This window comes from Oryctolagus cuniculus, chromosome X (genome assembly GCF_051225735.1).
Source record: "Oryctolagus cuniculus isolate XC-2025 breed Fujian yellow rabbit chromosome X, ASM5122573v1, whole genome shotgun sequence".
Classification (NCBI taxonomy): Eukaryota; Metazoa; Chordata; class Mammalia; order Lagomorpha; family Leporidae; genus Oryctolagus; species Oryctolagus cuniculus.
In genome coordinates this window covers 83,363,868-83,389,518 of record NC_142888.1, presented here as the reverse complement: position 1 = coordinate 83,389,518, position 25,651 = coordinate 83,363,868, and the positions used below count along the sequence as shown (strand labels likewise).

Genomic DNA, 25,651 nt, shown 5'->3' with positions numbered 1-25,651 from the left:
AACCAAACTCAAGGTAAAATAAATTCTTCTTCTGCTTATGCAACATAATCTATGAAGCCAAATAAAATGAGAGTTCCTGTTTCTTGCACTAACATTGTTTCCTAAAGCTAAGCAGCCTTAGGATCCCCTGTGGGAAATGTGATTAACAAAATCTGACTACTATTGTGATCAGTGTGCCCAGAGTGCTGCTTTCCATACAGGTGGTGAGAGACCATGAAGGGACAGGCAGTCAGAAGTGACCCTTCCAACAGTACCTTCTTATTTACAACCTGGTCTCTGGATCTTCGGAGAATATCATCTTACCAAGGACCTTCTTGCTTCAGACATTCCAAACAACAGGGATATTCTATTACAAATGCGTACTAGCTGACTTCAAAAAGAAGTGGGAGGCAAAAAAAAAAAAAGGGCTGAATCATTTCTTTCCCCTAGAAGTTTTCATTTCAAAATATTTTGGGCAATGGTAAAGTATCATTAAGTAATCTCACTTCCTGTAAAGCCCACACAAGTACAAATGTGTCCTCAAATAACCTTGACAGGGGCCTAGCAGCCTGGAGCTCACAACCCAAAAATTATAAAAAGAATATAGCTGGGGTCCACACTATGGCACAACTGCAGTGCCGGCATCCCATATGGGCATCAGTTCAAGTCCTGGCTGCTCCACTTCCAATCCAGCTCCCTGCTAAAGCTCATGGGAAAGCAGAGGAGGATGGCCCAAATGCTTGGGCCCCTGCACCCACGTGGGAGACACCAATGACGCTCCTGGCTCCCAACTTCAACCTGGCCCAGCCCTGGCCATTGCAGCCACTTGGAAACTGAACCAATGGAAGGATGGAAGTACTCTTGCTATCACTCTCTCTCCCCCTCTCTCAGAAACTCTGGCTCTCAAATAAATCTTAAAGAAAAAAAAAAGAATACATTTGCTACACATACAATTCCACTACAAAATACAATATGTTTACTCAAAAAATTAATATTTGCACTGGAAAGTAATGAGAAGTCTCCTTGTGACTGATGGTTGGTTAATTCAACTGCGCAGAGCCAGGGCTTCTGAAGCTAAGTTCACAAACTTGATCACTGGATGAACTAGTTAAAACTATCATGATCACATAACCCAGTTTGCTCAGGACTGTCTCATTCCTTATCCCAGTGTAATTATTATCAGAGCAACCTTTTATTTATTTATTTTTTTGCAAAAATATCCTAGTGATGACCCCAGTTATGCTCTAACTCTGCTCCCATAAGAAAAAGGCAAGAAGTCAACCTTCACTAAATGGAAAAATACTTCCAACTACAAACTCCTGTTTTGATCCACAATCACATATGATGGGAAAGCACCAGCTATATGGCATTAAACACACACACACACCTCTGTTCAAGTGTTCCAAGAGCATCAATTTGCAATTTTAAATAGTTTATGTACAACTGAACATTTACATTCCAACTTCTAAAATTCAGATTAACATCTTAACTGATGACTTTAAAGTGAAGTCATTTTTCATCTTACAAAAAACATACCTGTATTTTAAGTATATAAAGATTAAATCAGATGTACTGAAAAAATTCCATTTGTAATTTTAAATTTGTATGACTTTATATAGTCCTGGGGCTGGCATTGTGGCTCAGCTGGTTAACCAAGGCCAGTGATCCCAGATCCCAGATGAGTGCTGGTTTGAATCCCAGCTGCTCCACTTCAGATCCAGCTCCCTGCTAATGCACGTGGAAAAGCAGGGGAAGATGGCCCTAGCGCTTGTACCCCTCCCACCTACATGAGAGCCCAGATGGAGTTTTAGGCTCCCAGCTTCGACTTGGGCCAGCCCTGACTGTCAAGGCAATTTGGAGGTGGAGGCTCGCTCTCGCTCTTGCTCTCACTCGCTCGCTCACTCATTCTCTCCCTTTCTTGAAGTCTGCCTTTCAAATAAATAAATATTTTTTTAATAAAGGCTATAGTTTGGGGCCAGTGCTGTGGCATAGTAGGCTAAACCACTGCCTGCACCCATCCCATATGGGTGCCGTGTCCCAGCTGCTCCCCTTCTGATCCAACTCTCTGCTATGGCCTGGGAAAGCAGTGGAACATCCACTTGAGAGACTTGGAAGAAGCTCCTGGCTCCTGGATTCAGATTGGCCCAGCTCCAGTAGCTGCAGCTATTTGGGGAGTGAACCAGCAAATATAAAACCTTTCTCTGTCTCTCCCTTTCTCTGTAACTCTACCTTGCAAATAAATAAATAAAATCTTATAAAAAAAAAGGCTACAGTCCTTTAAACTAAGAAATGGATACTGTCAAGTTAACATCAATAATCAAAATAATTCTAGCCTTGCAGGAAAAATACATTTCCAATGATCTTATTTTTTGTAAAAAACAACTTAAAATTTCCCCCTCTGTAATGTTCTGAAAATATGGGTTAGTAACCCTAGAGTTACTAGGGTTAGATGTCAACGTATTTGATTTCTAATCAATAGTAAAAGACTAAAGCAAACCTAAGTTTTTCTAAACTAATCCAATCCTGCAAACTCCAGCTCTTAGAGTAGTATGTGGTCAGTACAGCCTAACATTCAGTTCACTAAGAAAGATTTTATTTTAAATGGCCCATCAGAAGGGGAAAACAAAATTCACAGATTAGTAGGATGAGGTAGACATGAAAGCTCTGGTATAACATCATGGCCCAGCGGAGCAGCAGTCTGGTATGGTAGTTAGGAGCCAATAATGCCACAGCCAGATGGTCTGGGTTTAATTCTTGGCTCTGTCACTTACTAGATAGGTGATCTAGGATGAATTATTTAACTTCTTTGCCTCAACTGCCACAATGGAGGGAATAACAGTACTATCTACTGGGACTAAGGTGAAACTTTAAATAGTTGATCGCGGGACCGGGAAACTTGAAGATTTTGACCTTCTATGTTATGTTAGATGACCCTGCTATTTGCCCTCAAAGCACACTATAGCACAGCATTCCCCTAATAGGCTGTTAACTCCTTAAAGTTAGAGGTTATGTCTATAATGGCAGTCATAATTCCCGGATCCAGCACAGTACAGGTTCACAGCAGATGCTTATAAATATTTCTTGAATGAACATGGGCTGAAATAACAAGTCATACTTATAGAGAAAGGAAACCAAAGGCGGATTCCCAGGTTAAATCTTTCATTCTAACTAGAAGCCCATGATTCTTCCTCATTTGAGATATGCAGAACCGCTTTCCTCCCTCCCACACATCGAGGGGTTTGTCATTAACCATGAGAAATGCCATGTTCTGACCGAATGTAAACGTAACATGTATTTGGGGTAAGAACCATGACTTCATAAGCAGAGTGAGGAACAGTGTGTTCAGTGTGTCCATACCTATTATTTCATACACTACATTCCAAAGCCTTTATTTAAAAAAGAAGTTCACAGAAACATTTTTTTATTTGACAGATAGACAGTGTGAGAGAGAGAGAGACAGAGGAAGGTCTTCCTTCCATTGGTTCACCCCCCAAATGGCCACCACGGCCAGAGCTACGCCGATCCAAAGCCAGGAGCCAGGTGCTTCCTCCTGATCTCCCATGTGGGTGCAGGGACCCAAGCACTTGGGCCATCCTCCACTACCTTCCTGGGCCACAGCAGAGAGCTGGACTGGAAGAGGAGCAACCGGGACTAGAACCCGGCGCCCATATGGGATGCCGGCGCTGCAGGTGGAGGATTAACAAGTGAGCCACAGCGCCAGCACACAGAAACATTATATGGCTAGTTTATCCCCCTGACAATTATCAGCTGGCCTAACCAGAACCCCTAAGTGCCAATGGTATAGGTGGGGAGAAGAAAAGCAAAATGGGGCCATAAATAAGCAGATACAAGTTGGGGGAAAGTCACAGTCTTTGATAAGGCAGTGACAGGACAATATCAGTGGCTTGTCTATAAGGTGCCACTGGGTGGCACCAGTGGCCCTGGCTAGCCACTACAGATAAGGAACCAGGAACAAGAACCAAACCACCAGGCTAGCTTACAGTTTAGGCTGAAAACCCAGAGGTCTATATTCATTATATTGATGGGCAGATTCAATTCACTAGAGTTCAGATTCTCTGTGTATGCCATCAAAAGGAGGAATCGTCAGAGTGGGTGTGTGGCACAGCAGTTAAGCCAACTGCCTGGGACTCCCAAGAGTGCTTGGATTTGAGTGAGGACAGTCTTCCCTCTCCTTTCAAGCTTCTTGCTAACACAATTTAGAGGCTCTCTGTCTCTGCTTTTCAAATAAAATAAAATAAAATGTTTAAATGGGGATAGATCTTGAGGATGTTGCATTTATCAGAGACAGCTACCAACATTTTTGCCCAGTCAAAGATTCAAGTCAACTCATGTTTCTAAATGCAGACACTCTGCCCGCACCGCGGCTCAATAGGCTAATCCTCCACCTTGCGGCACCGGCACACCGGGTTCTAGTCCCGGTCGGGGCACTGGATTCTGTCCCGGTTGCCCCTCTTCCAGGCCAGCTCTCTGCTGTGGCCAGGGAGTGCAGTGGAGGATGGCCCAAGTGCTTGGGCCCTGCACCCACATGGGAGACCAGGAGAAGCACCTGGCTCCTGCCATCGGGTCAGTGCAGTACGCCAGCCGTGGCGGCCATTGGAGGGTGAACCAACGGCAAAGGAAGACCTTTCTCTCTGTCTCTCTCTCTCTCACTGTCCACTCTGCCTGTCAAAAATAAAAAGTAAAAAAAATAAATGCAGAAACTCTTCAAAATGTGAAAGGGAAAAGGGGTCAAAATAATCTTGAACGGTTTTTCAAAATATTTGGATGAAGCATATACAATTGTCAAGAGTCAAAACTCTGTTATGTATAAAAGTAGTGATGTCCAATGGTTCAATCTAATATAGATATATTTAGAATCACTGGCTTGTTGAGTCATTGTTACTGATGACAGAATGTCATATATCTCTAGTTTTTTGAGAGAAAAAGGTTCAGATCATACACACAGTTGGCCTTTTACTTAGTCACTTGAACCCAGGCACACCAACATACATGATAATTTGGGATCCCAGAACAGAGAAAAAAGAATTTGATAGAAAAACTAGGTAAATTCAAATAAATCCCATAGTTTAGCTATAAGTACACATTGCACCAGTATTATGTAATATAAAACATTGGGGTTTGGAGGAGAGTGGCTGGATACAGATTATACAGACCCTTTAAGCTATCTTTAACAAATTATCTATAAATCTAAAATAATTCTAAAATAAAAAACTTACTTGAAAACAAGAAGCAATGTATTAAGATAACATTTAAAAAATCTAGAAGGAAAACATTTAGTTAAGATATACATATAAGCAAGAATATGTTAAAATAAAACTTCTTTACCATACCTTCTAGCATTTCAACAGAAGTTATAAAGACAGTCACATCACGTGGCCTTTCCTAAATATGAAAGTGATGTCACCCTACTGGGCAGAGTCCCTGAAGCAGGAAACTAATGGTTAAGTCTGTTTTATTTGGTTTTTGTAAACATCACTGCTAAAGACTGCCCTCCATAATAACATGTTGATTGAGAAGGGAAGGCATTAAAAGTGCAGCCAGTGACCATCCTTTTGCTTCATTAGACTCTAGTCTCTCAACTTCTGGGTAGTCACAGGTGTAGTGCATGCATTTGCTCAAAAAATACTCAAGTGAGGGGCAGGTGTTGTGGCATAGAGGTTAAGCCACCACTTGGAATGCCTACATTCCATACTGGAGTGTCTGGTTCGAGGCCTGCTTCTGCTTCCAATCCAGCTTCCTGCTAATGCACCTTGGAGGCACCAGATGATGGCTCAAGTAATTGAATCCCTGCCACCCATGTAGGAGACCTGGATGGAGTCCCTGGCTCCTGCCCTAACCCCAGTTGTTTCAGCATTGCAGGAACCTGGGGAGTGAACCAGCAGATTGACGACCTCTCCCTGTGTGTCTCTCTCTGTCACTCTTCCTTTCAAATAAATAAAAATAAGTAAACAGACAAAAAATACTCAGTGAGAATGTACTATGTACGCTGTGCTCTGCTCTCATGGAACTTATTGTCCAATGGATAATATTTTAAGTGGACAGGAGACTAACACAGAGAGTGAGATATATAATAGGAAAGGAGAGTCATCAATGAGGCAAATCTCAATCCTATAACAACAGCCCAACCAGATGTCTATATAGACTTTTAAAAAAGTTAATAGTAATAACTACCCTCTGGGATTATCTAGTTAGACCTGTTACTGTTTAGGTATCAGCTGCCTTGTCTAAAAGTGAATTAAAAAGAAACACTTCCCTCAAATATTGGTGCAGAAAGCAGCATGCAGAGCTAAAGGATGAAAGTGAGGTTCTAAAAGAACAGAGGAAAGAAAGGAAAATGCAGACAAAAAGGAAACTTAAATGTCTTGACGAATTTTACCTACTAGGGGCAGGCGCTGTGGCGCAGCGGGTTAACGCCCTGGCCTGAAGTGCCTGCATCCCATATGGGCACCGGTTCAAGACCCCGCTGCTCCACTTCCCATCCAGCTCTCTGCTATGACCTGGGAAGGCAGTAGAAGATGGCCCAAGTCCTTGGGCCCCTGCACTCATGTGGGAGACTCAGAGGAGGCTCCTGGCTCCGGATCAGCGCAGCTCCGGCCATTGCAGCCAATTGGAGAGTGACCCAATTGATGGAAGACTGCTCTCTATCTCTGCCTCTCCTCTCTCTGTGTAACTCTGACTTTCAAATAAATAAATAAATCTTTAAAAAAAAAGAATTTTACCTACTGACTAGCTAGCTGATACAAAGAAGAACACCCCTGTCTGGTTATAATACTATTTCAGCAAGCATAAAACTTGAAACTAGTTCCACTGTAGACACACCCAATGCGGTTTCATTACCTATGCCTCAATACAAGGCACTTTTGCACAGTTCCAAATTAAGAAGCATAAGCAGAGATTTAAAGAAAAGTGTCAGAGTACAAAAATCCCCAAATAGAGCAGGAGTCTTTTCTCATCTCAATGAAATACGGTTTGAGGAAGGGGAGTTACGTATCTCACACAAAGGTCAGCCAAGAATGTGTTGCAATTTCAAGTGTTGACACTTTCTCCTAGTTCATACTACCCATGTATCCCTAATGCATTTAGCTTCTGCTGCATCTACAATGGAATATGCCTTTAAGATCTCTTTTCAGCTGTGTTTATTTAATCTAAAACATATCTTCTTTAAACTGGTAGCAATCCACTCTTCCTTAAAGCATCTGCAAACAATGTCAACAGCAGTAAAAGATAAAAGGTAGTTTGCTTTTTCATATATATGGAGCAACCTACTGCTTACTCTTCTTCAAAAGCAAAACTAATGTCAACACAGAGGATAGTTTCGAAATATTCTTTCTTACCACATATCTTGACCTCTGATAGTTATGTGACAGTGTTTTATAGGCCAGACTGTTAGAAAAAAATAGGAAAGGTAGTTATCAAAAAGCTTTCCATACCCCTATCTTACGGTTTCCAGGGCTGCTATGCCTGAAAGTAGAAAAGAACGACTCAGATTCAGGATGGAATGCCAAGCCCAGGCAACATCCTGATCTTTCAGAAGCAAGGAACCAGTGCCAGTAAAAGCAAGGAAAAATGGTCTGTCAATAGCAGGACATAGCTCCAGAGCTGGCCAAGGTCCAAGCTGCATATACATTCCCAAAGTTTAGAGGATTAGTCCACAGAACAATTTTACGCAACCCAACTAGGTAACTTTGAATATCACTGATTTTCTTTAACTTAAGAGGCAGAGGTCACAAGTCGACCTAATAACTAATTTTCTGTCCTTAAAAAATTCCTAGTCACTCCTCCCAATGCAAAATAAACATTCTCCCCTGATTTCATGACAAAATGTTATGATCGCGGAAAAAGACCAAAGAAAATTACCTTTACTGCTACCTTTGCTGAGAATAATGAAAAAATCAGAGAAATCACTCTAGTTTGAAAACTACTTTTGGGGGATGAGACACCTGCAACTCACATGGGCATGCCTAGGTTGGAGTCCCACCCAGCTCCATTTCTAATTCCTTCCTGTAATGTGCACCCTGGAAGACAGCAGGTAATTGCTCAAGTACTTACACCCCTGCCACCCATGGGGGAGACCAGAAATGAATTCCAGGTTCCTGGCTTTGGCCTGGCACGACCACAGCTGTTGCAGGAATCTGGGGAGTGAACCAGTAGATGGCAGAACTCTGTCTCTATCTCCATGTCCCAAATAAAAAATAAAAACAATACTTTCAACCCAAATCAGCTGCTTCAAAATGAGTTGCTTACATCTCATTAAAGTAACACAAAGTGTTATACAACAATCTTCCCACCTTTGAAAGAGAGTGATACGAGATTTCCTCAATTCTGCAGGTTCTGACTGTAGACTGTAATCAAACTAACACTGCAGGGCTGCTCAGAATTCTACTTGCATTCTAGAACCCCACAGGCCACAGCTTGTTTCTAAAATACATCTCTAAAGTGTAAACCGGATTTGATATTCCTGGTTTTCAAAACTCGAGGTACATTCTGGCTGTAAAACAAATTCACTGCCACTTCCTCTTCATGTCTGATAATGCTCTAGTACAGAACCCACCTCCTCTTTCCTGCCAGCAGGGCCTTAATCATACTTGGAAACAATGTTGCTAAGTATTTTATCTCCATGAAGCTAAACAAAAACAGCGAAAAAGAAAAACCTATGGTCTCTGGGGTTAGCAGTGTTTGGGGGAAAACAGCAGCTGTCTTGAAATCTGTGATCAACAGATCTCCCATCTCCCTGTTAGCATTGCAATCATAGGCCAGTCACGCCACAGAAAACATCGCATGCAACCAAACAACAATGGCAAAATTGCAGTATACACCAGAGGTAAGACAGAGTTTGGGGAGCTATTCTACCACCAGGGTGCTCTCCTCCCAAGCACTGGGCCTTGGTAGTGCATTTATGCCTACAGCAGCTTAAGGGTGATCCCTGCTGAGCTAGGGTTCCAGCCAGCCTGGGAGGGCTGATGCAAGTTCCTTTTAAACTAACACTATTTGTCCTTCTGTGACTATGAATCACTGGTCATTGAGTTCTACCCAATCCAAGCCTGAACATAGTGCAAACACATGGCTGAGCGGCAACTGATGTGGGGAAAATCCATTTCAGAACAGGAATATAAAAGAAGGTGGGGGATTCACCATGAAGGTTTTCATTTTGGGGCTGTCTCTTGTAGAATAGTCTTCAAGGGATAAAATCTGTAATAAAGTACTATCGCTCCCCACCCCCATTAGGGGATATATTCCAACACATTCCATGCACAGAGGCCTGAAACCTCAGATAATGCCAAACCCTACATACCATACATTCTTCTACACATACATACCTATGGCAGATTAATTCATGAATCAGGCACAGTACAAGATTCTTAACAAGTAACCATAAAATATAACAGTTATATTGTAATAAAAGTTGTGTAAAAGCTTATGAAATGCTTTTTTCTTGGCATTTTCCATTTAATAGTTTTAGACCGTGGTTGACTGCAAGCCATGGAAAATGAAACCACATATAAGGGGGAACTACTGAATGCTTTGGGGGAATATTCGTAAGGAAAGCGACTCTCCTATATTTTAATATTTAATCTCTTGATATAGTCCAGTGCTACATAATCAGGTCCTGGCCAGTGACTGACTATACATAGAGAGTGGTCCTGTAATATCCTGTTTTTCAGTAACACTGCAGCCATCTTAGTTTGTTTAAGTACACTCTATGATGCCTCTACTATGCAGTTCTCAGAATGTATCCATGCCATTAAGTGACACATACGTACATAAATTTTTTAAAAAAACTGCTTCCACATAAAAACCCTGGCTTTTATATTTGACACTGAAAACAAAATCTAAGGAGTAAAAAAAATTTCTGTGGGGAATTTTGAGTTATATGACAAACTCAGGAGGTCAGTCATTTTGCTTAAAAATGTGTAACATGCAACTGTATTTGAATGAATATGCTAATACTGGCCATTTCTTTTTATCTGAGGAAATAAACACTACATAGCTTCCCATCTGTAGGTTGCTATAATTCACCAACAGTGTGCCTGAGCCCTGCCTTTTCTGGTTTCCAGGTTACAGAAAGAACTTGCTTCACAGAAATTCTAATCTATGCCTGTAAGAAACTGGGCACAGAAGAAACTCTAGTGAGTCTCAGAATCTCTTGGATCTTCTTTTGGTTCCTGACACTATCCACGTCACAAACATTGCACCCAAGAATTGAAACTCTCCTAGACTGACCTTGCTATTGACCTGTGCCGACATCTGTTATGTTTCTACTGTTCCAGGTGGAGAAATATTCCTGGCTTGCTTTGCTCTGCTGTGTCTGAAACATCGGACAATTACTATGGCTACTTCTGCCCATTTCTACTATTCAGTAAAGGTTTCTCAACTACTCTTTTAAGGTTCTTCTCAACTTCATTATCTTTAGTGATCATGTGGATCATAGCATCTTTGGGATTCATGCCATGCAATGTTAGCGCTAGTTCTTACTTCTCAAAGCCATGAATGCATTTTAAGTTCATTCGCCATGTTCCTGCTCCCCGTCTGAGGGATGTTTTCCATTTCCAGTTCATGTGAGAAGTAGAAATGACTACTCTCCTCTGAGCACCACCTCAGCAGCAGCATCTCTGCCCATTTCTCCAGGTTTGCTTTGATGTTCAGTTGCTCAGGGGTTCCCAGAGAGTGGTCAATCCCAACCCTATCATTACTTTTTCGTGCTGTGAAAACACTTCACGCACGCATTAAAGGTAATAAACAGAATGCCTAAGAGAAAACAGAGATTACACCATGCTTCCCACTGCACTCACCTCATTACAACCAGGAGAATCCACACATTTCTAACAACCTAACAGTATCATCTCACATGCCTCTTTCATTGATCAAGTGAGAAATGAACTTTGACCCTGCCTCACCTCTGAGATCTGCCAACTTCACAGCAACTTTGAGAGAAAAACCTTCATGCTGTGAAATCAACTCCAAAAGGACCAAGAGGCAGATAGCCTTGGAGAATAAGGGCTGTTTCAATTACAATAACAAAAACGTGAGTAGCTATGCTGTGCCTTCATATTTATGCCATTACCTACAATGTGGAATCTCCCTTCCTAAAATGTGCCATTGAATTTGTGGGAAACAATCAAAACAAAGTCTTCAGCATAAAGTAAGGTATTTTTATCCCTCAGTCCCACAACCACAAATCCAGAGACTGTAATGGCTCTTCCCTGGATTTGTTTAACAAATGCTTCTAGATGGGGGCCGGCGCCATGGCTCACTTGGTTAATCCTCCACCTGCAGCGCCGGCATCCCATAAGGGTGCTGGGTTCTAGTCCCGGTTGCTCCTCTTCCAGCCCAGCTCTCTGCTGTGGCCCAGGAAGGCAGTGCAGGATGGCCCAAGTGCTTGGGCCCTGCACCCACATGGGAGACCAGGAGGAAGCACCTGGCTCCTGGCTTCGGATCGGCACAGTGCCAGCCGTAGCAGCCATTTGGAGAGTGAACCAATGGAAGGAAGACCTTTCTGTCTCTCACTGTCTATAACTCTACCTGTCAAATAAATAAATAAAAATACTTCTAGATGGTGAGAGAAAGCAGCATCTATACCTACTTGCCTAAATCAAACTTGGTCCTCCAACATAGTTCTCATATTCAATTTTGTTAACCAAGACATCATAAGCAAAGATTCATGTTACTAGAAATGCCAAGGTTATTTTTACCATTGTAAGTTGTAAAAAAAAAAAAAATACAACTATACATACATACATCTTTAACCAAAAACTAATCACAGCAGGTGGCTTTTCTCTGAACAAAAATAACCATTCAGGTTCAGTTTGAAACTCCTCATTGGGGTGGGAGGTGTTTGGCACAGGAGTTAGGATGCTGTTTTGGGGCACCAGCATCTCACAGCACAGTGCCTGGTTTTGAGTCTGGGCTTCCTATGTCAGTTTCCCGCTAATGCATACCCTGGGAGGCAGCAGGTGATGGCTCAAGTACCTGGTTCCCTGACACCCACTTGGGAGACACAGATTGAGATCCCAGCTCCTAGCTTTGGCCTGACTTAGCTCTGGCCAGTGAATGCAAGATCTGTCTCTCTCTCATTGCCTTTCAAAATAAATAAAACCTCCACCAAAATCAACCTCCACAAAACATTCCTAATGACATTTTCATATATATTGCTTACGTATCACCAGTAATTAGAATTTAAATAGTCATGAACTACACCATATTTTGGTCAATGATGGTCCATATACACAATTCATGGTCCCATGAGGTTATAATAGAGTTGAAGAATTCCTACTGCCTAGTGATAAAAGCCCCCTCTTAGCACAATGTCTTTGTGGTAGTGCTAGTGCAAATGGCACTGCACTGTCAGTCACATACAAGTGTAACACATAGAGTTTTGTACACCCGGTGTGTAGCTGGCCATGCCATCCATCTAGGTTTGTATAAAGTACACTTTGTGATGTTCCCACAGTGACAGAATTGTGCCTAAGGATGCATTTTTCAGAGTGCCACCCCACCATTAATCAACACATGACTGTAATGCATTCATAGTTAAAGCCAAAAGAGAACTGACCTGGTTCAATATTAAGAACTTAAAAATTCCTTGGTTATTTACTTTTGGTGACCATAACTTTTTTCAAGATTATACTTTGCGGCCAGCACTGTGGCTCACTAGGCTAATCCTCCACCTGTGGCACCAGCACCCCCGGTTCTAGTCCCGGTTGTGGCACTGGATTCTGTCCTGGTTGCTCCTCTTCCAGTCCAGCTCTCTGCTGTGGACCGGGAGGGCAGTGAAGGATGGCCCAGGTCCTTGGGCCCTGTACCCGCATGGGAGACCAGGAGGAAGCACCTGGCTCCTGGCTTCAGATCGGCACAGCACGCTGGCCGTAGCGGCCATTTGGTGGGTGAACCAACGGAAGGAAGACCTTTTTCTCTGTCTCTCTCTCTCACTGTCTAACTCTGCCTGTAAAAAAAAAAAGTTTATAATTTGTTCAAAACCAGCTATTTCTAACCAAAACACTATATTTACATGGCACAATGTTGTTCTCTTCACACCAGATGCCTTTTTCACTGTTACAGAGTTACCGACCCTGACAGATGAACATAATAATTAGAAATTATAGAATGTAAGTCACAAGACTCCCCTTGTGGTATAGTGGGTGGGTCCGCTGCCTGAAACACCAGCATCCTATATGGGCACGGGTTCCTGTCCCAGCGGCTCCCACTTCTGACCCAGCTCCCTGCTAATGGCCTGCGAAAGCAGCAGAAGATGGCCCAAGTGCTTGGGCCCCTGCACCCATGTGGGAGACCTAGAGGAAGTGCCTGGCTTCTGGCTTTGGTCTGGACCAGCCCTGGCTGTTGCAGCCATTTGAGGAGGGAACCAGCATATGCAAGACCTCTCTCTCTGTCTCTCCTTCTCTAACTCTGCCTTTCAAATAAATATATCTTTTTTTTAAAAAAAAGTCACAAATCAGTGCATACAGTAAGAAGCCATTTATGTACAAAGATTGTATATGTGTAAATGTGCATGCAAGTATCCATATCTACATGCACAAACATGTATGCATATAAGCATAAACATACAGGATTATGGTGCTTTTATTCTTTATATTTCTCTGTTGTAGAAAATTTAGAAAATACCAAAAAGTATTTCAATGATGGAAAAATCATTAAAAAAAATCCCAGAGTGCTCATTCAGTACAATGTCTTATATTTCTAACACAGTGTTGTTAATGAAAGAATCCTATTATATGTATCCTCCAGTGTGCAAATGTTTCATATTACTAATCTGCATATATACTATCAAAATAGTAATTACAAATTGTAACATACATTGTAGCATTACTTAGGATAAGAAGTAACTGTATCCCTGTACTACCTTCCCCTAACACCACTCCCTTTTCCTCTAGGGATTACTAATCTGGGTGTGTATCAATCAGACTTCTTATTTAGCTTCTGCAATTTATCAATACACATGATAAGAGCTTGTTTGTTTAAAGATAAGTGGAATCATGGTATACAACTGTTCTGTGGCTTCTCCCCTCATACTTCTCACTGTTAGTTTATACATATATAATTCTGTCTGAGGATTTTTAGCTGTAAAGTATTCCATAGTACAACCCCCTACTGGTAGACAGAGTGCTACCAAGTTTCCACCACCATGAACAATTTCACTACAGTGAAATCTTCCTCAGAGTTTTATATACGTGTGCAGATAATTCTGCTAGAATTGTTTTACCAAAAAAACTGCTGGGTCAAGTATATGCACAATTTAAAATGAGGGTTTTGGTATTATTTATCAAAAAGTTGTACAATGTACACTCTCATTAACAGTGGACGAGCATGCTCATTTGCTAAAAATGGATAGTATATTTAGTTTTTGCCAACAGTAAAAATCATTTGCATTTCTCAAGTTACTACAGTGAATTTCAGCATCTTTTAACACATTATTCTTATTTCTTTTCCTGGGAAATGCCAAATCATAGCCCTCTGCCACCTTTTCTAATGGGTACCTTTTTCTTATTGATCTAAAGCAACTGTTTGTATTTATGGATATCATATGGCAGAAGCCATTTTATTAATGTGACTTGAAACAGTTAGTTCATTAAAAAGGTCAGTTCAGGTTAGTAATTCTAAAAAGAGTACATGACAAACATTTCATTTTATCTTCACTCATTTTTATCACCAGCAAATGTACACTCATTCACCAAACTTTTAATGTGGTGCCAAGAGGCCAAGGCCTTTTCCTTTAACTCCAGGTCTACTGATTGTAAATTGAATTGCTAAGGTAAAACTTCCAGAAAAATTTTAAAATATTTACATAGCTAAGTGAATTCAGAACCCTTTTAGATTTTACTTTACACAAATCTTTCATAGTTGTCTTATCAATGCCTAATTAACAGTTTTTTTTAGCAACTTGCTGCCAAACTCTTGCCAAAACACTCGTTTTATTAAAATGAACCTACTATAGCTATAACCCAACTTCAGCATATTTCCTGTGCTCAATGTGTTTCCTTAATATCTACCCATTCACTATACCTGCATTCTCCACACTACCTCCATATATTAGGAAGTAAATCTCAGACTTCATCTAATTTCATCAGTAAAGGTGCAATAACTCTGATTCTCCCCTAGTTATATTTTATCAGGTTATAGAATATTAAACAAATTATGTGCTTAAGAAAACAAGTATAATCAACATATACAGGTTTAGTAATAAAAAAAAATCTGTTCTACTGGTGAGGATACAAGTGTGCTGAAATAGTGGAGCCCAGTCTACTGATATCAAGTGGCCTTGCGCAGAGTATTCTACAAAGGAAATGAAGACCATCATTTAATATGGTGAGTTAGGTAAGTGGAAGTCAATTAAGGTTACTACTGCATATATGTAAGTGATTTCTGCCCAGTCTGCCATTGCCTTTTTAACTTTGAGATGGTTCCATAGGCTTCCCTGACGTTTTTCTTTTTTTAAAAAATACAGACATATTTTTAAGCACTTATACATCCTTATTTTTGTATATGATAAGAGCTAGAGATTCCTCTCTTTCCAAATACAGAACCCACGGTCCTAACTCAATTTCCAATTCCAACAACATATTATGGCATGTAAAAGAACTAAAATTCGAGCTTCTAACTTATGAAAGAAACAAGCTATGCAAACAAAATTATAAACCAATGGTCTAAGTTCAGTTTGACAGGCTAATACAACTATATATTGAAAGATCACATAAAAGTTTCAGGAGTAAAAATGCTACCATGTCCAGCTCTTTCATTTCCACTCTGGCTCATAACAGATCTCCAAAGTACAACAGGACCACCCGGGCCTCCTTGTGAATCTTCCTAGCTGCCACCCCTCTAAATGTAGTCACATTAAAATAAGCCACATTTAACAACAAAAATCAACCTTCCCAAGTGTCTATGCACTCCATAACAAGGCTGTTAAACTAATACCTTGTAAACTTAGGAAAATATAAATTCACTCTTCTAAAGCACAATATCCCATGGAAATAGAGCCCAAAAGTGCAAAAAGTCAAGGCAGACTCTGTTATGTTTCCTACACGACACAGAAAATCACTAACTTAAAAGGCTGCCCTATCTTTGGGGTTTCCGAACTTTTTTGGTAAAGATCCAGAGATGAAATAGTCTTAGTGGCCCATAAGGTCTCTGTTTAAACTCTGACACTCTATTGTGAATGTAGCCAGATAATACATAAATGAATGGACGTGGCTGTGTTCCAAGAAAAGTTTATTTACAAAAACAGATGGTGGGCAGGATTTGGCTACAGGCAATATCTTGCCGGCCCCTGCCTTATACCAGTGTTTAATCTTTTTCAATAGAAATCCACCACCCTAGTTGTACACTTATTTGAGTAAATTTGGTTAAGTACTGGAGAGACAAGTAGTAATTTCAGCACTGCCAAGTAGAAATGAATATTCTCAAAATTAATCACCAATCTTTTCCTATATGTTCTTCTCATAATATGAACATACACATTTTTCAAAATACCAAACTGCAGGGGTGAACATTTGACACAACAATATAAGTTGCCACGTGGGATGCTTGCTTGCATCCTATATCCAAAGTGCCTGGTTCAAGTCCCTGTTACTCTGCTTGTAACTCCACTTTCTGCTAATACACATCCTGGGAGGCAGCAGATGGTGGCTCATGAACTTGAGGCCCTGCAACCCACACGTGAGCCTCAAATTGAGTTACTGGCTCCTGGCTTCAGCCTGGCCCAGCCCTGGCTGTTGTGGACATCTGGAGAGTAAATCTGTTGCTCTGTCTTTCCAATAAAATAAAAATAAATAAAACACTAAAAAAAGACATACTGCATTTTGTAAAAAGTACAAAATTGTATCACCTTGCAGCCAATATTTATTTTAGAAACCAATTATAATGAATGTTAAGTAGTCTTTCTAAAAGAAACATATGGAATCTAGATAGTCAACAATCTTGTTCATTATTCCAATAATCAATAGTGAATAAAGTCTACTAAATACATGGTCATGGCTTGTAATTTCACTGCTTGCAATGCAGACATAGACTTTCAAAGTACATTTAATGAGAACACAAGTTTGTTCTTTGGATTACTTACCAAAATCCTTGATGAAAAACTATACAGTTTTGCCAAAATATTTTTGTTAGAAAGTAAAACAAAAAGAAAAAAAGTTCCTGAACACATTGTGTATCCATTTAATGTTAAAATACAAATTTTATGTTGCATCTGATAGATTTTTGAGGAAGATACTGAATTTTATGGTACAAAGGGATGGCAGCCATTTTAAAACTGTGAGAGCATCTTTGAGTATGTGTTCACACTCTAAACCACCAAACCACTTGCTCACAGAATACATGTGAGCTGCAGGATCATTCAAAGAAAAACTGCTCACACTGCTCATAGAAATCATGGGGGCCAGTGCCGCGGCTCAATAGGCTAATCCTCCACATAGCGGTGCCAGCACACCAGGTTCTAGTCCCGGTCGGGGCACCGGATTCTGTCCCGGTTGCCCCCCTTCCAGGCCAGCTCTCTGCTATGGCCCGGGAGTGCAGTGGAGGATGGCCCAAGTGCTTGGGCCCTGCACCCCATGGGAGACCAGGAGAAGCACCTGGTTCCTGCCTTCGGATCAGCGCGGTGCACCGGCTGCAGCGCGCCAGCTGCAGCAGCCATTGGAGGGTGAACCAACGGCAAAAGGAAGACCTTTCTGTCTCTCTCTCTCACTGTCCACTCTGCCTGTCAAAAAAAAAAAAAAAAAAAGAAAGAAAGAAAGAAATCATGGGTAGTGTATTATGAACAGAAAAGAATAAAATTAAATAACAAAAGTATACAAAAACCCTTTGACACCCAAAGGGCAGTCCATAAACAGAAACATTAGGAAAAATTAAACTGGACAATATCCAAATTAAAAGCCTTCCTGTGAAGAGGTTGGAAAGGCAAGCTTCCATCCAGGAAAATGTTTTCAAACCATGTATCCGACAAAGGATTAGTATCTAGAATACATAAAGAACTCTCAAAACTCAAGTTATAAAAGATCCAACTAGAAAATGGAAAAGGACATGAACAGTCATTTCACTTGTAGAGACGACAGAGATGGAAAATAAGCACATGAAAAGATGGGGAAATGCAACAACTGGAAAGCTAAGAGTAAGGGAAAAAAAAATTAGTGACAACACCAAATGCTGGCAAGAATGAGGAAAATTTGTTCCTTGCTTGGAGAAATGTAAAATGACGCAGCCACTGTGGAAAACAGGACAGCAGCTCCTTAGAAAACTAAACCTAAGGGGCAGGCGATGTGGCATACCGTGTTAAACCACCACCTGTGATGCTGACAGCCCATATGTGTCCCAGCTGCTCCACTTCTGATCCAGCTCCCTGCTAATGGCCTGGGAGAAGCCATGGAAAATGGCCCAAGTGTTTCTGCCCCTGCCACCCACATGAGAGACCCAGATGAAGCTCCTGGCTCCTGGTTTTGGCCTGGCCCAGTCCTGGCTGTTGCAGGCATCTGGGGAGTGAACCAGTGGGTGGTTCGGTGTCTCCCTCTTAATTCTGACTTTCAAATAAATAAATAAAATATTTTTTAAAAAACTAAACATGAATACCATACAATCCAACAACTGTACTCTTGGGCATTTATCCTAGAAAAATGGAAATAAATGTTCACACAAAAAAACATGTACACAACTGTTCATACAAGCTTTATTCACAATAGACCAAAAATCAAAATAAAACAAAAAAAAACTTGGAATACTAGATAATCGTCAACAAGTGAACGTTTAAACGTGCAAACCACAGAGTATTACTCAGCAATGAAAAGGAACAAACTATTGCTAAAGGATATAGTCCCCGTGTGAATCCCCAGGGATTGAAGCTAAAGAAAAGCCCACTTGAAAGGTTATATTCCACGTAAACAGCCCTCTTGAACTAACAAAATTCTAGATATAGAAAACAGATCAGTGGTTTCCAAGAGTCAGGGAGGAAGGGAGATGGGTGTGACTGTTAAAGTGCAAAGGGACAGATCCTCTGGTAAGGGAACTTCTCTGTACCTTGCCTGTAGTGGCGACCACATGAATCCACCCATGATACCGCTGCATAGAACTAAACACATACACACAAATGAGTACATGTGAAACTAGTGAAATCCGTGTAAGGTGCATGGATTGCAAACATGAGTATTTCAATTTCCTGGTTACAGTTATACACAATGTTTCCTACAGTTATACACACAATGTTTCCTACAGTTATACACAATGTTACCATTGGTGGAGATTAGATATGAGGTATTATTTCTTAAAACTGTCACAAAATTCAAAAGTTAAAAGAGAAAGAAAGCCAAAGAGTATAGAAGGTCAGGCAATGGCAGGTGTGGAAAAATAAAAAGCTTTTATTTAGCTAAAGGCTAGGCAACTGAAAGTCAAGGCAGGCAATAAAAGTAATGATCTCCCCTCTGCTACGGAGTCTTAACTTTCCCAGGATTTTGCTCATAGACTTGATTTGGCTATTATTGTTGTTTTTTTCAGTAAAAATAAACTGTCTGTATACCTACCTCTCCATCACCCCCACCACCATCATCATAATCGAACATCATAATCGAACACCATGAACTAACTCACAGGGTAAGAGTTCGGTCAGGGCACCGGATTCTGTCCCGGTTGCCCCCCTTCCAGGCCAGCTCTCTGCTGTGGCCAGGGAGTGCAGTGGAGGATGGCCCAAGTACTTGGGCCCTGCACCCCATGGGAGACCAGGAGAAGTACCTGGCTCCTGCCTTCGGTTCAGCGCAGTGCGCTGGCCGCGGCAGCCATCGGAGGGTAAACCAATGGCAAAGGAAGACCTTTCTCTCTGTCTCTCTCTCTCACTGTCCACTCTGCCTGTCAAAAAAAAAAAAAAAAGAGTTGTCCTTTTAATCATCAAATCATGAGGACCTAACATGAAATAAATAACAGATGAAGGAAAAGAATGGCTGGAACAATGAATAAACGAATGAGATATGTGCATATTTTTATAGTTCCTTGCTAATTATAGTCATAAGGCACATTCCCTCACAAATGTCTAAAAGCCTTGAATGTGTAAGAAAAAAAAACTTTGATATACACTTTACTTGCAAGCAGAAGTGAATGATATTAAATAACCAACTTCTGTAAAACATTTCTAACTTGCAGACTTCTTCATATAGTGACCCACTTAATCAGGATGAATTAAGAACTAAGTATATCTAAATTGGAATTAATCTTGTACATCTTTGAGAAAAACATTCTAAACAATCAGTGTAACAAGATTTATGACATAGCCTTAAAGCAAATTGCATTACAAATACACACACACACACACACACACACAGAGTCTAAGAATACATCATTTCTATTGGGGGACTTGTGGATTCCACCAAACCATGAAGACCCTTCACAGATTTTGCATAAAATTAGAGGAAAAGTGACTTGTTCAAGGTTATACCTGCACATCTAGTAAGAGCTGGGATTGATATCTATGATTCTCCAGAGTCTCAACTCTTGTCTCCTTTCACCGAATGGGTAAGAATCTTCTGTCTCCCCTCCTTTCATTCCTACTCAAAATACTCAAACATCGTAATCTGAATCACTTGTATTTTTCATAAAAGGGTTTTTTAAAAAGCACCCTGAATTTATTCAGCCTCTTAATTGCTATAAGTAATAGCTATAGATTTTTAGGGGTTGAATTACTTCTATGAGGACAACAAGGTACCTTATCTGTAAGGTGTGAGGTGTAAGGCACAAAGATCCTGACAGTTTCATGTTTCATCTTCTAGGTTAAATGGCAGAGAGCGAGTTAACTGTTAATTCTAACACGAGTCTTGCGTGTCATGCTTTCAGCAGCTTCAATGGAAAAGATGAGCAATTTTACAATTTAAGGATGAGGCATGCATTAAACCAGTAAAATCTTGATTGGTATGTTCCTTGGCGGTACTGCAATTGGATCTCCACTAGCTGCCGTGTATCACAAACACTGACAAGGCTTTCTTGTTGGGGGCAAAAGAAAAAACTAAAGTGATAAGCAACTAAGGAAAACAGGGCTTTAACCAGGTGAAATCTACACTTACGCAGCAACATGTTTATGCTAAGCCTGAATTTAGAGATCCTGGAATCACAACACTAGAAGGAACCTGTTATGTCCTCCTCCAACATCCTTATTTTTGCAGAAGAGGAAATGGAGCCATCGATTAAACCATTAGCCAGTAAGAAGAAACTGCTTACTTTTTCAACAGGATTCATTTCAGTGCATTTTACCCTTATTCTATATCTCACAGTCGTTTCTCAGAGCAATGATTGACTTTTCTTTAAGGTGAAAAGAGCAAACGAAGCAAGTTAATTTCAAGAGGGTGGAAAAAATGCCTTTGAAGGAGGAGATGCTGGAGTGGAGAGGAGAAATGACGTCTTATTTCAAATATGTAACCCCTTGATGGGGTTAGGCAATGAGTCATAGTCTCTTAGACTCTTGTATGCCTATAGACATCAGCCACAGTGCTTTCAGGCGCTCAAATGAGAGGAAGAGGAAGTGAATAAATCTAATACTAAATATACAGCAGTACCACTGAAGGCAGGGATGTAGATAGAACGGGAGGGGTGGGGGGTGGGGTGGAGCATGCTTCTGCTAGAATCTAGCTCTTTTCTAATGTACCTAAAGGTATGGATGCTACAAGGATATCGGAAGCCAGTGCATCCATGGGTCGAATTCGCATGGGCAGATGCTTCTAAGGCCAGAAAGACCCCAGCCCTCGGTTACAGGAGCGAGTGGGAGGGGCCAAAATGGAGCTGAGGTCTAGGGGCGCCCTAAAGGTCGTTTGGAGGTCTAGAGAGCACTTGATGTACTGTCCTCGAAAGCCTCGTGGCAAAGCCCAGTACCCCGACTAGGAGGATGACTCTGGTCCTCCGGGTGCCGCGAGCGGGAGGAAGAGACAGGCAAGGGTCTGTAGGACCCACTTCTGCGGGAAAGAAACAGATGCGAGTACAGTGACCCCGGAATCCTCCCGCCCCCAAGGCAAGACGAGCGGGTAGATAGTCCGGCCTCCAAAAGAAAGCGAGCCGATACCAAGAATGGAAATGCCCACCCAACCTTTTCCCTGTTCAGGTGAGACGCTCTGGCCCCGCTGCAGCTGGGGTCCTGAGGCTGAAAGATAGGGGTGCCGGGGCCGCTAGCCTCCCCAGCCAGAGTTACTCACCGGAGGCGCAGCCCACCGCGTCTTAACAGCCAGCAGGCGCCGGGCACTCGGGAAGCTGGCGGAGAGCAGCCGCGTGCCCGCTAGCGCTGGGGCGAGGAGTGGCGCTCGGCGGAGGCCGGAGAAAAAAGCCGCAGCGGCGCGCGCGCACCCGGACAGCCGGCGGAGGCGGGGCGCGGCGCGGCGCGAGCCCGGAAAAGACGGGCCCGGAGGGGCGGGCGGAGCGGGGGCGCGCGGTGGTGTGGCTGCGCCGGCCGAATCGCAGGCAGCAGAAGACTCGGCCCACCCACGCGCCCGCCCCGGCTCGCCGAGGACGTCAGCCTGGGGGGGGCGGGGCAGAGCGGGCTTGGAGGGGCGAGGGAGGGGCGAGGCGGGGCGGCCGGGCATCTAACGGCTCCCCGCGGCTTGCCGCTGCTGCCGGGCTCGAAGGCAGCCTAGGCGAGTGTTTCCGTAGGTCCTTGCGCTTAATTGCCGAGAGATGCCAAACAGGCTCACGCCCGCACCCGCGCTTGGCTCCCAGGACTCCACCCTAGGATGAAAGTTCCCCTCGGGTCATCTTCCAGCTGCCCTTTAAAGATACTCATCTTTGGACCTCGTTGCTCTTCCTTTGGAGAGAGATCTTAACACGTTTTAACTGAAGGCATCCAGCTCCTGGAAGCCTCCGCTAATGCTTCTCATCCTTTTAGCTTGTCTCTCACTTAAGATTTCCTCTGCCTCCTACTCCAAAGGTAGCACAAGGATGCAGGGGCTTGCACGGTCTGCCTTCCATTTCCACGAGGGTACAATTGGCAAAAGAGCTGTGACATCTTACTGGCCCCGATCGTTGCTTGTAAGCCGCTCCTACATATGCTGTTCCTAAAAAATTTGAGAAATAGCTGCCGAAAATAAAATTCCAACGAACTGGCTCAGGACTTCAGTCCGCAATTGCAAATGAGTTATGACAAACTGCAGAGAACACATCACTAAGAGATAAGTGTCACGTATTCATCCAGTTTCTGATGCATCATGGTGGATTAGCGTTCGACTCATAATGTACATTTTACTTCACCTTGCTGCTTTCCACTTTGCCTTAGGATTGCCAGTTGTGTGTGTCTTCATGTGAGTGCATGCGCGCGTGCGCGCGTATGTGTGTGTGTGTGTGTGTGTGTATACATGCATTTCAAAATTTTTTGCAACAAAAAAATTCCGTTTTTCCACAAACTTTTTGAAATACCCTCATGTATGTCTCGTCATGCGGGATTACGGTCTAGAGTAGTTCTTGAACTTCAGTGTATATCAGAATCATCTGGACGCTTGTTAAAATGTGCATACCCACAGCTACAAAGTCTAAATATTGTGACTGAGATAGCAGTGAGACTGAGAAATTTGATTTTTTTTTTACTTTTTATTTTTTGACAGGCAGAGTGGGCAGTGAGAGAGAGAGACAGAAAGGTCTTCCTTTGCTGTTGGTTCACCCTCCAATGGCTGCCGCAGCCGGTGCACCGTGCTGATCCGAAGGCAGGAGCCAGGTACTTATCCTGGTCTCCCATGCTGGTGCAGGGCCCAAGCACCTGGGCCATCCTCCACTGCACTCCCTGGCCACAGCAGAGAGCTGGCCTGGAAGAGGGGCAACTGGGACAGAATCCGGCGCCCCGACTGGGACTAGAACCCGGTGTGCTGGCGCCGCAAGGCGAAGGATTAGCCTAGTGAGCCGAGGCAGGGGCCTGAGAAATTTGAATTTTAATAAGCATCCAAGGTGACACTCTTGGTGGTTGATTGAGAGCACAGAGCTAGCTACTCCGAAGACATTACTCACTCAATGTCCAACAGACCCACCTACTTACACATGATATACCTATAAATATTGCTATGGCTGTTATGTAGCTTCCTTTTTAAAGACTGACCTAGAAAATTCCAGACTTCAAACAACCAGTTTAATTGTCATGTTTATTTTACAAGATGCTGTTGTAATATCAGAAATAAGTAATCATTTGTCAACTATGTAATTCACTGGATACCTATGATATGCAGACCACTGTCAACTATACTAAAGTTAACACAAAAGAATGGAAGGAATGATCACCCCCTCCTGAGGAAACTTAGTATATAGTTGTGGGATTAAAATGTAAGCACAGTACAGACCCAGTGCAACACATAAATCAATCCATTGGGCTAAGATAGAAAAGAACATGTAATTAAATAGCACTTTTGCCCATTTCCTCTATTACCAGACTCTTTGACCAGACATTTTCAATTAGGTCATTTCCTCTGAACACTGAGTGCTCAGCTTACTGAAGTTCGCCGAACTTAACAAGGTATAAAGGAAAGAATCAGGAGCTCCTGAAGCTCTCAGTTTTTGTTTGAATGTCCATAACTGTATACAGTAGATACATACATATGTATATGCATGTGTGTGTAATACAGAGATATTTATCACATCAAGAAACTTGTTTGAATGATCAGGATTGCCATCACTTAAGCATGTCTGGCTGTCTTTATCACCTACCACATCTCACCTTTTCTACTCCCATTTAACCACACCCAGGGTGAAGAGGAAAGAAGAGTTACATCTCCAAAAAGGAAACAAAGTATATCCACGCTATTTCTAGCTTTTCCGTTTGGACTGTGTCAGGGTCAAAACAAACCTTGTTTAATTTCTAGTCATCAGAAATGCTCCAAGAACTGCTTCCCAGGGGCAAAACATTCCCCAAGCAGCTGTCTGACATTTTAGAGAGAACATTTGCAACATTGTTTACTAGCTAGGAAGACACGAGGTAATTGTCCCTATTTGACAGATGAAGAAACAGATGCCCGTTAAATGACTTGTCCAGCAGGAACCTAACTGATAACAAAGCCTGGATTTCCTACCACACTCCACATGACTCCCAGACCAGGGTGCTATCCACGACCTGAGGCTCCCTCAGCAATGAGTCCTACCCAGAATTACCAATCCAATTGGAAACAGAACATGTAAATAGATAGAAATGGAAGAGTTCAGGAAATGTACAATGCAATTGGTAGGTTCAAAATACAACATGAAGCATTGAAGGCATGGAAATGAAACCGGTGGAAGCTAAATAGAATTTAACAGGATGTCTCTGTTCACAGGCATTGCCCATTTTACTCTTCTGTAATAAGAAGCTGAAATAGATAGCCAGACTGCTCTTGGCATTAGTTATTTATGGCAGGGCAGAAAGCAACTGTTCTTCATTGACTGTGGAACAAGCCTTTGCATGTTAAACATATTTCATGGATTTGTCCAATAATAATTTCCTCCTGTGGTCCATCTACAAGCAGCAAGACCTTAAAATAATATTTGCAAAGACAAGTTAAGTTTTGCCATTAAGAGATCTCATTTTTGTAGACCCAATAACCAGGCCAAATATTGTCTTCAGTGGTGTGTCTAAAACAACTGGTGAAATCAGAAACCTAGGCGTCAGATGATCTCACTGCGAACACAGATAATAACCTAAGCCACTCCTTTCAAAAATGATTAAAGGCATAGTAGCCAG

At 42.1% G+C, this 25,651-nt stretch overlaps 1 protein-coding gene across 6 annotated transcripts in view; it reads right to left on the bottom strand.

Moving 5' to 3' along the window:
• The window catches only part of ACSL4 (acyl-CoA synthetase long chain family member 4), a 90,501-nt gene extending 68,133 nt beyond the window's left edge, over window positions 1-22,368 (bottom strand). For 4 of the 6 annotated variants that reach the window (XM_070066415.2, XM_008272873.5, XM_051827237.3 and 1 more), the window contains exon 1: window positions 22,164-22,342. The gene's annotated coding sequence lies outside the window, so the exon portion shown is untranslated. Of the gene's footprint in view, window positions 1-22,163 lie in introns of all 6 variants that reach the window. The other 2 variants (XM_051827238.3, XM_070066417.2) reach the window with 2 other exon arrangements.
• Between the last annotated feature and the right edge of the window lie 3,283 nt (window positions 22,369-25,651).